At 48.1% G+C, this 16,231-nt stretch overlaps 1 pseudogene; it reads left to right on the top strand.

Moving 5' to 3' along the window:
* The first annotated feature begins 5,444 nt into the window (after positions 1–5,444).
* On the top strand, positions 5,445–5,537 carry LOC123577596 (annotated as a pseudogene).
* Positions 5,538–16,231: the final 10,694 nt, after the last annotated feature.

Genomic DNA, 16,231 nt, shown 5'->3' with positions numbered 1-16,231 from the left:
AAGATTTGACTCCCGAGTTGATGGAGATTCAAGTTGGTTTCATTCCATCTATTCAGTCCTAATTCCAACACGGAAAAAGAAAATTAGGGAGAATGGAGGTATTCTGAATAACATCTGGGGAGCAGAGAAAGAAAGAAAGGATTGGATTTAACTGTGCCGTCGAGGAATTGATGACCTAGCAAAAGTGAATCATGACTGTTGGTCATGTCTACTCATGGTCAAATGGGGCAGGACAGGAGAACAGCCCAAGTCCGGCCGGGTCTGTGCCTCGCAGCACCATGGGGGAATGGGAGGAGCTTATTCGCAGCCCGCCTTTTCTTCTGACAGCCCTTTACATCTGGTAACTTGCAGTTCCTCCCATGATATCACCCCCATCCAATTACCCTCATCCACTCTCATTTCTCTTCCCCTTTTTAATCAAGACCAGCTCTCAGGAAAAGTACTTTCAAACGACGGTTCACATACCTGCTGAAACGGAGGACTTTATCCTTCCCAGGAGTCTTTGTGAATCGGTGTGAAATAGCATCTCCCAAGACTCCCTGGCTGGCCCAGCGTAGCCCCATCTCAGCTGTTTACAGTGAGCGTCCAGATAGCTTCCGATGACCCGCCTCCCCTTCAGTGCTAGCTTTTCTTATGATTTATCCTGTCCTACATTTTTCCTATGTGGCAGGCACCGTATTGAGTGTCCTGTTTTTGAATTGTGCCAATAACCTATGAGGTCGAGCAGTAGGTCCATTTTAAAACGGGGGACAGTCAGAGTTAATTCCCAACTGTCGGAGGGCACAGCTGGTGTCTGCACTGAGGGAGGTTCCGTCAACTCCAAACATGTGCTTTCGACGGCTCTGTAGACACTCGCAAGGAGCCCTGCCCCGCGAGGCTGTCAGTACTTCTGACCTAGCAGCTGTAGCAGGTGGTGGGTGCACCCTGGGGCTTACCGAACCCGCTCAGCCACCCACATAGGTCAGCCTCTCGGACCCTCTTCATCCAGGGTCCTCTAAGTATACGGGATCGCTGTCAACCCCTGCCATCGGGTCTCTGGAATCTGGGGCGAGGGATCATAGCTTGGCACTCCACTCTGGAATCTTCTTCCTGGTCTCCTCTCCCGGGATGCTACCCTGGCTCTCAAGCACCTGTTTCCTGACTCTGTTAGCCCTTCTCTTCCTCCTGAGCCCTTCTTTTCCTCATGTTCACCCTTGGCTAGGGGGAGGTAACAGGAAAATCTAGTTTTCATAGAGGCTGTCTCCGTATTTCCTCAAATCACATTATACAGGGGTATACGTGTGAGTGTATATACGTACATAAATTTATATTCACACATATAGATCTCTCTATGTGAATGCCCATGCATGGGTGCACATTCACATACATACACACACAAAATATATAGGCCACCCAATGGTTGATGAACAAAACTGTCCTGGCCATTCTATTACCCTGAGCAGTGTTCAAGGGATACTTCCTGGAGCCTGGGGAGTTGCCGGCTAATATTAACACTGTGATAGTCACATTTTTCTTTGTCGTCAACAATGTGCAACAGACTTCTTAAATTTTGGTAAACATTTATTTACTTTTGAGAAAGAAAGAGAGAGACAGAGACAGAGACAAAGAGACAGAGTGTGAGCACGGGAGGGGCAAAAAGAGAGGGAGACACAGAATCCGAGGCAGGCTCCAGGCTCTAAGCTGTCAGCACAGAGCCCGACGCGGCGCTCGGACTCACAGACCGCGAGATCATGACCTGAGCCGAAGTCGGACGCTTAACCGACTGAGCCACCCAGGCGCCCCAGCAATGTGCAACAGACTTCTGAATGGTTAAGTAACTGGATGAAAACTTTTACAAAACTTTTGGTGACTACAGTCAATGTGAAGAAGTGGATCCCACCCCAGCAGCACTCCACAAATTCAGGATCCAATAGATACTTCTAGAACACCAAGCACATAACAGTCACCAGGACAGGCACTGGGGACGCAAAGTTGAAAAGACGTGGTTCCTAGCCTCAGCGGGCTGACCTCCATAAGAAGACAGACGAGCACAACATTGCCATGTAATCAGAATATCGGTCCCATGTCTGAGGGTCCCCGTGAGGGCAGTGGGCACAGAGAGGACTATTCATTTACTCATGAGGTGAAATTGTTTTGTTTGTTTTTGTTTTTGTTTTTTTTTTGTCTTTCTATAATTTGCAAATGTTTGGTTTCCCAAACTAGATTTGAAGCCCTGGAAGAGAAAAGAAATTCAGCATTCTGTGTTCTCCTGCTCTCTGCGTTAGCATTCACACGGTCACCTACCTAGAGCCAAGCGCTAAGTCCTAAGGCAGGCTACTTCCGTGTTGCATAAGGAACAATATTGAGTCGCCTCCCAAAGGTGCTTTAAGGACAAGCTAGTAGAAATGAGGCCAAAGTGTTTTGTCAGTAAAAGTTTAACACGGCTGCAGAAATACTTCGCCACACACTAGTGGAGGAGAAAAGGGCAAGGTTTCTAGAACAACTTTCAGATCACAATGACACTCTTGGGTTTGAGAAAGTAGGAAAACCCACCGTCAGGCACTGGCCACAGCACCCAGGGACCAAGGAGCCACGAAGCGAATCCTGGAGAAACCAGGACCCCGGAAGGACGCCCTGCCCCTGGCTGGAGAAGGTTGGGGAAACACTGGCTCTCACTGCAGGCATTTTGGAGAACGAATCGAGGGGTCAGGACGCCTGGACAGAGCTTTGCTTACAGCACCCATAGGTGGGGAGGGGAGTTCTTTTGTCCAGCCAGCACTCACCTGGCTCCCAAAAGGCAAATGTAGACTCAAAGATATGACCATCCAAGGTGGTTTGGGGTGCGTGGCCAGTCCCGCTTGGCAGTCACCCTCCCCAAATTAAGGTTCCACTTGCGCTAATCCCCACACAAGCCCACAGCACGTTGTTCCAGAACCCTGATTGAAGACGCCTGCCTTGGGCGGATTGTTGAATAGTGTCGACTAACAGGGAGTTGATGTCACTGGCATAAAACAGACCACAACTCTGAACCCCGAAAACCCATTCCAGCATCTGCTCTTAAAACACCATTTCATTGTTTTCATGAATATCTTAATGAATGCATAAGTAATAATCCATGAAACGTAGAGACCTGTACGTCATATTTGTGAAAGGGTATCATTTAACCTCGTGGATTCTATGAACATGCTCAGAATTCTTTAAATTATACAACAGAAGAGTTGTGTCATTTCCTGTGACTCAGAATTGCTGTCCTTTCTTTGACGGCCCATCATTTGCTTTTAACCTCGCTATCTTGCAATTTTCTATTCGCCTGCATTTATCTTCCACGAGATTGAATTTCTTGAAGGCAGAAAATGTCTCTTGTTCAGTACCTTGTTCTCAGCTTGGCACACACAAGTGGGTGCTGAAGTGTCGGTCGAATGCATGAGTAAATGTTTAGTCTGCTTACACGATAGGGTAGGGTCTTGGGCTTGTAATAGGATTCTCAGCCAAGCCAGGACGGCTTTTGGCTGCAACTGTTTTTCACGCGAGGGAGCTCTTGCCCTCCTGTGTTGTGCTCACGATCACGGAGCCATGGAGGTTCCCGAGAACAGAAGTGCTTCCCATGCATGGCTTCTCTTTGTACGCTGGATGATGAATTTGTGAACTGATGTGAATTCCAGTCTTCTCATCTCCTTCTTCTCTTCTCTTCTTATCTCCTCATAAAGGATAAGGGAAGCTGTGGTCCCGTCTTGCAGAATGAGAGGAGAAAAGCAAACTGCTTCCTCCCCCCCTCCCCCCCCCCCGCCCCCTTTCCCCCCTCCCCTACCCCCGCCCCCCAGCCTTGCGCCATCAACTTTGGACTAAGTCCAGTGCCGCCTAGCTGGGTCCCAAGCTCTTTGTTCTGGAAACTCAGCTAAGGAAGCCTGGGGCTCACATGAAGCTTCTAAGAGTCCTGCACATGTGCTACGTTATTTGCAGTTAGGTCCTGGCTCTCCAAGCTGGCACACGAAGAGACAGAGCTCCTGTTCCTTATGGCACAAGAGCACTTTGGAGAGCAGAAAGCCAGGCGTGCAAAGGACCAGCCTTGCATGCGTGAGTGCCGTGGACCTCCGAGAGCTGAATGCAAACTATTTCGTGTGTCCGTTTCCGGTTTCCCAAAGGTTCTCCTTCCCTCTTTTCTAAGTGGATGGAATCCCCCAAAGCCCTCCCTCTGTTCACGGCTTCACCTTTGGAAAGTGTCTAGCTTGCCGTTTCAAATGAGAAAGGAGACTGGGCTTCCTCTAACCCCCCCCCCCCACCCCGAAAATGAAGCACATCATTCTTCAGCCTCAAAATACCTCTGTCAAGTGAGAATGACATGGGAATGGCTTGAACAAGATCCAGAGACAGGTTTTCGGACACTGCCACCCGCTAAGAACTATGGTACCTTGAAGGATCATAAGTTCAAAATAGTCAGCTTTACAGGCTCATTCCATCACTAAATCAGAGCGGGGAAACAAAAGAACTAGTCACATTAGAACTGTGCCCAACACGTTTTTTTTCCAGACGTTTTTTAGTTGGTGGTGGTGCGATTAGGGGGGAAGTTTGGAGCTACGGGAGGAAGGGAAGAAAGCCTTTGGTGATTCAGCAAATTTTTCATGTTTCTTACTCAGAACCTATATTAGTCAGGCTAGGATTGTGCAGGCTGCTGTAATGACTAATCCCCAGATCTCAGGGGTTTAAAGCCACAGAAGTCGATTTCTACTTCTACTACATGTCCAGCACCGAATAGCAAGGGGCTTCTGCTCTTCGTAATTGCTAAGGGACCCAGGCTGATGGGGGCTCCATCATTTCATGACCACCAGCGTCACACAGAGTTTCAGAGTTGACTGGGGCAAGGTCACTTCTGCTCATATGCCTTCAGCCCCAGCAAGTCACACGGCCACAGCCAGCTTCGAGGGAGGTGGGGTTATGCACCCAGAGGCGAGCCCTGGGTGGGACTTGATCCCCAAGTCCTGTCTCAGGCATCCTTTTCTACCCTGAGCCAAATTTAAGATAGTCGTGTGGCCCAGGAAGAATTGAAAACAAGTGTAGCCTTGTTTAACTCTGATCTGGGATTGAATGACCATGTCTATAATAGACAGTTAAAAATGTCTCTACAGAGGACTCAGGTCTCGGATCTGCGGAAAGAATATGTTTGGGAAGAATCTATTGACGCAGTGCCTCCGATCAATCAGGAATATACTCTATGAGAAGGCACATGGGTGATAGGCCAGCTTACGGGGCCGGTAAAAATGAAAATGTTCCAGCTTGAGTTGCCTCGGGAAGCTGTGCGTGCAAGGTTCACGCCGGCGGATGCGGAGTCTCTGAAGAAGATTTTTTTTTGGTGTGAAAAACTCGTGTTAGGTTTCCTTTGTTAACCTTAGTTCGTAAGATTGCTACCTGCACACATGTTGGTCACTTTCAGAACACCAGCGAATCCCTTGAAAACGTCCCGCTGTGGTGCTCCCTCGGGCAGCACGTCCTTTGAAAACGGTACAGAGAGAGTTAGCATGGCCCCTGCGGAAGGATGACAGGACGACTCCAGAAGCTTTTTTCCGGTGGGGGAAGATGAAGAACAGTCTACGGGCTGGAGAGTTGTGTTGGTTGCACAACACCGGGGATGTACCCGATGCCATTGCTGTAATAGTTAACAGGGTAAATTTTATGTATGTGTGAGCCCACTAAAAATATCATGTTACACTATAATATTTTGGACATAGTAGGTTAAATAAAATGTATTATTAGCATTTGAAAAAAATTAGGGGGCTCATTAAACACAGCTGGGGCAGACATCTGCACTACAAAAGGCCATTAATAACGCCATTAATTACAACACTTCATTTCGAGCATCTAATGCATGACAAGTACAGGTCTAATAATTGCAGATGTAGTAGCTCACTGATGCCTTACGAGGACATGGATGGAGTTATTCTTCTCTCCAGTTTTACAGATGAAGAAACAAACCCTTAAAGAAGATGACTGGTCCAAGGTCGCGTGGCTGACAGGGACAGGGCCAGGATCAAACCCAGGCTGGCTGGCTGGCCCCAGGTCTTTGTTGTCACCCAGTCCCCAGCGGGGACTGCCCGCGGAAGCAGCAAGTTGAGGCAACCATGAGTCCATAGCCCCGGGCTAGCACAGGGGGGCTGGTGCCCTAAGCCCTGGGTCTCCCTGAGCCCTGCTCGGTGACCAGGGCAGGCATCCCAGCCACGTCCTCAGGAATGGGGGACAGACAGTGCTCAAGCCCAGGCCAAAAAGATGTAAAAATTCTGTTTCATTGTTCACTTCTTCGCTGGAGGAATTGGTCCGTCCACAGCTACACGTCAGCGAACGCAGACCGCCCTTCTGCAGGGGAGCTCCTGGTACACCCAAAGGTGGGGGCTTTAGGACCCACTCCTCACACCCAGAGGTGGACTTGGCAAGCAGCCTGTGGGGCAAGAGTCCCATCACGGGCTAGGGAGTGAGTCTAGCCAGGGTACAAGAGCCATTGGGTTGCTCAGTTTGCTGATGGTCACGAGCTACACCTTGACCCTAGGCTGCCAGCGGTGATGGAAGTGAAGGCTTTGGTTAGCCCAAGTCCCATCGGGAGGGTTGGGGCTGAGAGGACTCACATCCACCCTCACCTGTTCCCTCCCTCACCCAGCCCCTCCCTCCCTGTGCCCATCCACACCCCTTCGCTCATCCAGCCCCTCCCTCCCTTTGCCCACCCACACCCCTTCCCTCATCCAGACCCCTCCTTCCTATGCCCACCCCCCCAGAAAACCCCTCCCTCCCTGTGCCTACCCACACCCCCTTCCTTGCCCACCCTCTCCCCATGCCAACTTAAACTCCTCAAGTCCCTGAGTTTAGAGTTCTGAGCCAGCTCAGGTGGACAGTTGGATGCCATCTGATGAACACTCACACTTTCTTGGACAGCCACCTCTGCTGCTGCCTCTCCCCCACCTGCCCATGTGAAGGACCCCTTCCCCCCCCCCCACCCCGGCAAATATCTTCACTTCATCTCACAGAAGCGTGGAGGCACGGGAACTGCAACACACTTCTGCAGGTGCGAAGATGAGGTCACAAACCTTTAAACTAAGTTGCAGCAATAATGGAAGAGATAGAAGGCGTTTATGTACAAATACTATTCCTTTTCACAGCACAGACATGATTCTTTCTGTTATCGCTTCTAATTTAAAAGTGTTCAGGGAGCTTCTGAAGGCCACAGACTATAAGGAAGAGCTAGAATGGTTTTATTTTCCTTCGGAAGTTGTCTGTCCTCTTGTCTGTGAGCCTAGCTGACTGTCAGCTCCGTGAGGACCAAAGCAGTGGCTTTTATCTTTGATTTTCGTCCCTGTTCCTTGACTTACCCAGGCACGCTCCTCTGTGAGCCGTTCCCCGGGTCACTCTTGCTTTCAGAACTTTGCCTTTCAAGGCTGACTTCCTCAACCACTGAGGCCACATTTGCTCCCCTACCCCCAACCCCCATCCCTATCTCTGTCGTTCCTGCTCTTTTTCCTGACACATATTGTAATCATGTATTTGTTTGTTATCCTTCTTTTCCTGCTAGAACATTAGCACCTTGAGGGCACCGACTTCGGTTTTGTTCACTGCTATAACCCCAGTGCCTAGAATAGGGACTGTTGAATGAATGAATGAATGAATGAATGAATGAAGGGAGAATGAATGAATGAATGGTTACAGGAATTACCCATCCCGAACAATCCATGTACTTAGACATTTCCATTCCTATCTTCTCCACTGAACTGCTGACCTGATACATCACCTCACTTGGCTGTCTAAGAAGGATGACCAAAGAGCATGGCCCCAGAAACTGCCCTTGGCGTTTCTCTCCCCCACAGATGTAACTCAGTAAAAGGTACCATCAGGCACCCAGACACTCAAGAAAAATCTGGGCATCATCCTTAATTACATTCCCTCCCTTACACTCACATCCAATCCGTTGGCACAACCTGCTAGCTTTACCTCCAAGACAAATCTCTGCTGTGTTAGCTTCTCTCCATGTCCCTGTACTTTCTAACCCAAGCCACACTACCAGAATTTCTCACTTAGATTAGACACAGGCTTCTAACTGTTCTCTCTACACTCATGTCCTTCTATGACCCCTACCTTCTAAGGCACACCAAATGATCTTTTAAAAATGCAGAGCAAATCGTGTCACTTCCCTGCAGAAAATCCCTCCATGGCATGATCTACCACAGCATGTAGACCAGGATTCAGGCTCCTTACCAAGGCCACCCAGGTCCCACACCATAGGCTCTGCCTCTCACCTCGCCTGCTATCACGTTCCTATTGAATACCTTCCTGTCCCTACGTTCCACCCACGTCTTCCTAGAGCAACTTAAGCTCATTCCTGCCTGTGGACCCTTGCTCCTATCTCTCCCTTCGGGTGTTCCCAAAGCTGGCTTCCTTCCCACAGTGTCTCACTGTGACCACGGCCTCCTTCGTGGTACCCGATCTGACCTCCCCTGTCACCGATCTGAACCACAATATCCCCACCCCAGTTACTCTCTCTCGAATCATCCTATCCTACATTTCTTTGTTTCCTAACACTTGTTGCTATCTGAAATCACCCCACGTAAATTTGTTTGCTTGTTTATTTTCTGTCTCCCATACCCTACCATCCTGCCCTAGATAGTGTGTAAATTCACCTCCATGCCAGCATGAACCTTGGCCGTATAGTTTATAGTTCACCACTGTATTCCTAGTGCCTAGAACAATGCCAGGCTCCGAGCAGATGGTCAAGAATGTGAATATACAGCCAAGAGTGACAGAGAGATCTGGAGTTCATGGGAGAGAAACCCAGGGGCTGGCAGAATACCTTCACTTGGGAAGACTGAAGTAGACATCAGGAGACTCCATCATGAAGGAGCCGGGGTTTAGACAGGTGCCCAGACAGGTACCAGGCTAGAGTTTCAGGGACATAGTGACCGGACAGGAAAACCCGACCTTGAGGGAGTGGGGAACCAAAGTAGAGGTAGGATGAGCCAGACATCTAACTGACTAATGGCCAGCAAAGCCCATCCCCCTTCCAGGAATCCTTACCTACAACCTGACCTAGGCCCAGTGGCTGCAGATGCGATGACAAGTAAGCATCAATAAAGCAGCCACCAGTGTCCGAAGAAGGAAGATGTAAAAGTTCTTTACATTCCCGAACGACTGACGAACACCTTGTATCTCCCCGGCTGGCTTTATGGTTTCTCATTTTCTTCTCCTGAATTGAAAGATGTCCTGTTCTCATCCTCCCAGGCCATTTGTGCTCAGCTAAGTTCCCAGTCCCGTGTCTTCCATTGCCACCCATGTCTTGGCATAACACACAGAAGAGTCACCATGTACTAACATAGCCTTATGAGTAGACAGTTTGCTCCTTAAAGAGGCCCGATGAAATCGGGACTAAGTAGTACCATCTAGCCGCTTAGTGAATGAGTGTGACTACATAATCTCATATGAGGAGCAAACAGAGAGATTAATTTAAAGGAGTCTTGTGTGACCTGTCCATGGTGACCAAACGTTTTTTTTTTTTGGGGGGGGGGTGGGTGTAAACAATCCTGTTGCTGGGTTCAAGTCTCCAAAATAGTCAGCAGGCAAAAGGTTCTCGTCTGTTTAATAACAGTCCTGGATCTGTCAGTTCGGCTGCCAACCCCAATTTGTAAGGTCTCTTCTGTAAAGATTGCACAATTGTACTTGTTTTCTGACGACTGTGGGCTGGCTAATGGCTGCTAATAGATCAGCTGCCCAGTGACTCAGCAAGGCTTTAACAGAGCAGATTCCTTCCTCCCTGAATCTGCTGCAGGAAAATGGTAACTTTCTTTGTCAGTTTGCTCCTTTGGGCCCCTGCTGAGAACTCACAAAAGAATGCATCCTATGTAGCATCCCATCTTCAAAGGACCCACTCCTGCCTTTTGAAACAATTCAGTTGGACCTTGAGGGCATTATGCTAAGTAACATAAGTTGGGAAGAGAAAGCAGTGTATGATCTCGCTTATATTTAGATCTAAATCTAGATATAGTGGAATCTAGAAAAGTCGAGCTCATAGAGATGTAGAGAAGAATGGTGGCTGCCAGGGGTTTGGGGTGTGGGAGGGAGTGGGGAGATGTTGGCCCAAAGGTACAAACTTCTACCTAGAAGATAAACAAATTCTGGGAATCTAACATTTAACATAGTGACTGTAATTAACAATACGGGGGTCACGTGGGTGGCTCAGTCCATTAAGCGGCCGACTTCGGCTCATGATCTCTTGGTCCGAGCCCAGTGTTGGGCTCTGTGCTGACAGCTCAGAGCCTGGACCCTGCTTCAGATTCTGTGTCTCCCTCTCTCTCTCTGCCCCTCCCTGCTCGCACTCTGTCTCTCTGTTTCATAAATAAACATTAAAAAAATTTTTTTTAAAGGATACTGTATTATGTACTTGAAAGTTGTCAAGGTCTTAAATGCTCTCACCACACACGCAAAATGATAATTATATGAGAAGATAGAGATGGTAATTAGCATTATTGTGGTAATCATCTTGCAATATCTACGTATCAAAATCATCATGTCCGCTTTAAACTTAGATATGTTTCTATGTGTATATAAACTGCTCTCCACTTTGTCAACTATTTGAGATCAAGAGGAAGAGTAAAAGATTTTTTTAAATTTTTCGTCACTTTAGAATGTTCACACTTGGATTTGGGCTGGTGAACTTGAAAGTCTCCTCTTTCTTCTGTGTAAAATGTGCTATTGTTTAGCGGAGTCTACAGGTAAGAGACAGAGAAGCTGGCCAGGCGTGGGTGAGTCAGGGTTGAGGGTTTGCCACGGAGGCACAGTAGGCCGGCAGTGATTAGAAAATCAGGAACAACTAAACAATCAGCTGGCCCTGTGGAACCTTCACGATGTGACGGCCACTTGGCAAGGCACGTGTGTTCCTCTCAAAGAGAAGAACTCAGCTTTGCATGTACGACTATAGACTGGCAAAAGGTTACTCACATGGGCTTTCCTATCACTCATGAGATGCTTCACCTAATAAAAGGTCCCTTGAAACAACGTCACATCATTTGAAGGGGTGATTCACCTCCTATGTTTCTCAGGATCTGGCTGGAACAGAGGGCGTGAGGCGGGGATCAAGGTCGGCCTGCAGAACCGGAGGACGGGGAGCAGGAAGGGAAGCTGAAAACCTAACCAATCTCAGGTGCACAAGCTTCAGAATCACAGACCCGGAGCTGCACAAACCAAATGTGGCATCACAGGTGCCAGCCAAGCCCGCCAGCCAAGTCAGAGGTCCTGGGACAGGCTGCTTCGGAACCAGCAAGGGCCTCCTGTTTCTTCCTCCTTCTCCATAACCCTTATTTTTATGTGGCCCAATATTCCGAATACAGACCGCGTATTTGTTTTCCAAGGGCAAGGGTGTGTCTTTAGATTTTTTTACCTTCATAGATACAGTCCAGACCTGGACGCATTAATGCTTTTCATTAAGGGGAGCCTTGAAATATGAACCATAGCTTTAGGTTCTGGGAAGAAAATCTCACCATTTTCCCTCCTCCATTTGGGACGACGCTGTGGGTGCTGTTATTTGGGTGCCCCCCTCTCAATGAGGGTACGGACGCCCTCCCAGTTATCCCAGTACTAACCATCACCCCATCCCTAATCTTGCCACGCAAGAAATATTGGAACAAGTGATTTCTAATGAAATAAGAGTATTTCAAACCTTCAGACTTGCCCAGGGGTAACAAGTTCCTCGTGTTACATTCTGATGTGCTGTTACTCCGAAGAAGCTCAGAGATGTTTTGTGGGCTGGCAGAGCTGGCACGGAAACCCACTAACTCTGACTCCAGTGGCTTGTCTCGGAGCTCCATGGATCGTACGTCGTGCAAATGGGCGTGTGTCGCTAGATGAGAGCCAGCAGGGTGTGCGTTCCATTGTATGAGGATCACGGACTCTGGAAAGCCGTTTCCCTGTCTTGCTTTTCACCTTGCTGACTTCCTCCCGAACACCCTCTCCCTCCTCCTGTGTTCGCAACTTTGCTCATCATCTCCCCTAGCCCCGAAGGTTCTCTTCACCCTTCTTCATTGACTTCAAGGCTTACGTTGAGCGCCCGCAGCTCTCCAAAGCCTTTCCCCGCTTCCCGGGCCCCGGAGGACCTCGCTCACCTCCACCCCGGCCACCTGCCATCTCCCCCACTTATCCAGGGCTTCTAAAATGTCCCTGGTGCTGTTAGATGTCTTCCAAAGGATTGTTGTGTCTTCCCATTGTGACATACACCGTTTACAAGCAGGGATTGTGCCTTAAACGGTAGATTAATGGATTGCATTTGTTTTATTAATTATTTATTTCTTAAGTAATTTATTGCTCCCAATCTACAAAAGATTTGGGATAGCTCACAGAAATGAATATTATCAAGGAAGGTAAAATTTACAGATTAAGCAGTTCAAGTGAGGGAGAAAAACCACAAGAAGGGGGACATTTCACATCCCACCCACCCCACGCAGTATCGAACCCTGGACCCTCACAAATACTCTGTTGCTACTAAGGATCCGTGAAAGACAAGGCATCATGAAACTATTGGTCTGTCCCATTTGCATATCATTTTATAAGTTTTAAAGGTGCTCCCATTTATTATGTCATTGGGGCTAATGCATTCTCAGGAACATATTTTTGAACTTTGCTCTATGGACAAGGAACTCAAGACTCAGAGATGTGAAGTGACTTGGCCAGATTCACTAGCTGGCAAGTGGCAAGCTGGCATTTGAAACCAAATTTTCCTGATTCAAAATTCAGTGCCTCATCTGCCGGAAGAGCAAACCTTCGAGGATGAGATGTGGAGAATGAGAGCATTACTGGAAACTGAGGGAATACCGACAAGCCAGGAAAGAAGGAAAGAAGGAAGGAAGGAAGAAGGGCGGGAAGGAGAGAGGGAGGGAGGCAGAGAGACAGGGAGAGAGGAATCAGTTGCAGGCAAGGAACAAAAGGAGACACCTTATAATCTTCCAGAATCAAGTGTTTACATAGGAATGTAATGACCCTTAGAGGGCATGGGTTTATGGAACAGAATCACAGAGAAACCGACTCAGAGTGAGATTGAGGGAGCTGCTTGGTGCCCTCTGGGGAGCTCTGGATTCACAGATGCAGGACATTTATTATCACAAGTCTGTTACCAGTTGTCACTATTGGTGTTTACCTTCAATCAGAATGTGATCTGAACGTTCTAGAGTAGAAGAAAGCCAAGGAAAGACTGTTGACCCAATTCCTTACCCATCTGCTCTGAATGATAAAGGTGGAAAGCAGAATAAATAAACTGAATCGATGATCCATCAACGTGACATCCTGTTGAAAGAACTCTTGGCAGTACCATAAAAGAGATAAAGAAGTTTCCTTCAGTGTCTAAAAGGAGATACAACTGCCAATATTGGGGACAAGAGTTTTCATGGTTTGATTACAACTTTATCTTTTTCTAGGCATTCTCTCCCCCCCGAAGTCCTATCAGCTGAAAGGAGGCATCTACTATCCAGGGCTTCTGGCACCTGTACCCTGGGAACCAGTTGTGCGGCTGGTGATCATGTACCTAGTACCCCAGACCAGTGCTGAGTTCTCCAACATTCTCAAGTCTTGTCTTCCCGGAGAGAAATGGACCCCGGGTGCTTTCCATGAGACCACGGCGATCATTCTAAAATACAGCTCCTCAGGAAGCCCACAAGCATCTTGAGAAATAGGATAAACATTTTAAAAAGTAGTCAGTTTACTTGAAATTTGAGTGAGCACGAAATTCATTTAAACTTAAAGTAGTAGGGCAATTAGAATAATAATAACAAATCAAGTATGGAAACATTACTTGTACACATTTTTGCTCAGTATTGGGCTAGGTCCTACAGTAACTGGGTTCCTTGCCTTTGAGGGGATTAGAGCTTTGCTAGATAGTCACCTATTCCCAGCCTGCTCCTTCTTTGGGTTTGGACCAGCTAATGTGCCGGCTGGACAAGGGCATCTAACTTAGGTCCTGGTTAGGTCCTCAGACTCTGCCCTCGTTGACCTCTGGTGGGAAGAATGCATTAACCGAAGTAAAACAAGAGGAAAAAAAGCCAAAGACCGCAGAGCAACAGAAGCTGCATTGGGTGGCATGCGTGCTCCAGGGAATCAGAGAACCGAGAGCTCATGCAGAGGGACGTCGCTAGGAAAGGCGGCTGGAAGAAGTAGGGGCGGAGGTCAACAGGCAGGTGCCAGAACTCCAGCCCCCCACCCGGTTCCCTGCTGTCTGTGTGACCTTGGAAACATTGCTTGACCGCTTATGACAGTTTCTTCATTAAATACAAATCAAGGTTTCACGGCAGCTTCTGAAGAGATGGCAGAGGGCAGCATAAATTTAGAAAATGTTACTGGGCAGGAAATTAACCATATGGGAATTTGCTGCTAGTGACAACTCGGTGCTGGGGAAACATTTATTTTTAGACATGCTAAACCTTTACAGTTTATGTCGGAGGATTCAGGGAAGGAGTATGGATTTTTCCTGGCGGGATGAAGAGAGTTCCAGAGTGGGAGTCATCACTTGACCTGTGTGATCTACTTTAGCTGATTGTTCAGTGAAATGTTCCACAGGGCATTTCCCTACTTCCTGGCCAAATTCACAGCTGGAGGGGTGAGAGAAACATCAGAGACCTCTTCTGAGAAGACTGTTGAGTAACCGTGATCAGGGGCGTGCCAGGCGACAGAGGCCCCCAGGGGAACAGCCATCCGTGCTGCTGTGGGAGGGTGGGAGGGGACAGGGGCTTCCAGAGAAGTAGGGCTGGGGGGCTGGGGTGAGGGGTGGGGAGCAGTCGAGGGAGCCTGCAACCCTCCCTGGAAGGAGCGCAAGGGGCACGTCGCGAAACTGAGAAATGATTACTCTCGGCTCATCAGAGATGGCTACTCCAGGCTCTTCATGGAAGTTTCTGCACCCCCAGCCTAACTGTGTGCCTGATTTCTGGGGCTCTGGGGCTGAAACGGAATCTGCTGGTGCAGATTCCTAATGTCCCATCCAGTGCTCACTCAGCTGGTTCGACAGGGGAGCCCAGAGAACTGAACAGATGCTCGTGAACCCATCAGGGCTTTAAATGTCGTAATAAAACAGTGGTTTAGACCAGATTAATAGCGGCCTTATGTAATTCGTAGCAGGGACTAAGTCCCTATTAGTACAATATGAATTTTTTATTGCCTCAAATGACCACATATTTCTGTTCCTAGATTCTGTATACCACAGAGAAAAGCCAAAGCACTCCAACAGAAGAACAAAAGGCAGTAACACAAACCACTTTCCCTACATGCTTTGTCTCCCTTAGACCACGGACGCTTTCTTTTTCCTTATTGGAATTCTCACTGTTTATCGAATTAATCTCTATGTACACAGATGGAGATGATGTAGATATAGATTCCCTCTTTATATTACATTTCTTTTTTTTTTAATTTTTTTAACGTTTATTTATTTTTGAGACAGAGAGAGAGCATGAACGGGGGAGGGTCAGCGAGAGGGAGACACAGAATCCGAAACAGGCTCCAGGCTCTGAGCTGTCAGCACAGAGGCCGACGCGGGGCTCGAACTCACAGACTGCGAGATCATGACCTGAGCCGAAGTCAGCCGCTTAACCGACTGAGCCACCCAGGCGCCCCTATATTACATTTCTTAAATTGAAGTGTAGCAGACACACAGTGGTCCCTGAGTTTCAGGCACACGCCATGGTGACTGGACAAGTCGACGGATCATGCTAGACTCACAAACATAGCTGCCACCTGTCACCACACGACGTTATCGCAATACCAGCGACTATGTTCCCTACGCTGTACCTCTTACTCCTGAGACGTAACCATTCTGTAAGTGGAACCCTGTACCCCTCTCTCCCCTTCACCCGTTTCGTCCATCCCTCCGCCCCCTCCCCTCTGGCAGCCATCAGTCTGTTCTCTGTATCTACAGATCTGATTCCACTCTTCGTTTGTTCGTTTATTATTACTTTTTTCTTTTTTAGCTTCCACACGTAAGTGAAATCATACGCCGTTTGTCTTTCTCTCTCCGACTTATTGCCCTGAGCGCAGTACCCTCGAGGTCCATCCGTGTCGTCACAAACGGCAAGATCTCGTCCTTTTTTGTGGCGGCGTCATATTCCATTGTGTATATACACCACATCTTCTTTACCATTCACCTGTCGGCGGACAGTTGGGCTGCCTCCACATCGTGGCCATTGTAAGTGATGTTGCAAGAAAGACGAGGGTGTGTGGGTCTTTCTGAATACGTGATTTTATTTTCTTTGGGTAAATA

This window comes from Leopardus geoffroyi, chromosome D2, assembly GCF_018350155.1.
Source record: "Leopardus geoffroyi isolate Oge1 chromosome D2, O.geoffroyi_Oge1_pat1.0, whole genome shotgun sequence".
NCBI lineage: Eukaryota > Metazoa > Chordata > Mammalia > Carnivora > Felidae > Leopardus > Leopardus geoffroyi.
The sequence above is the reverse complement of the archived record's forward strand: the minus strand, read 5'-3'. Positions and strand labels throughout refer to the sequence as shown.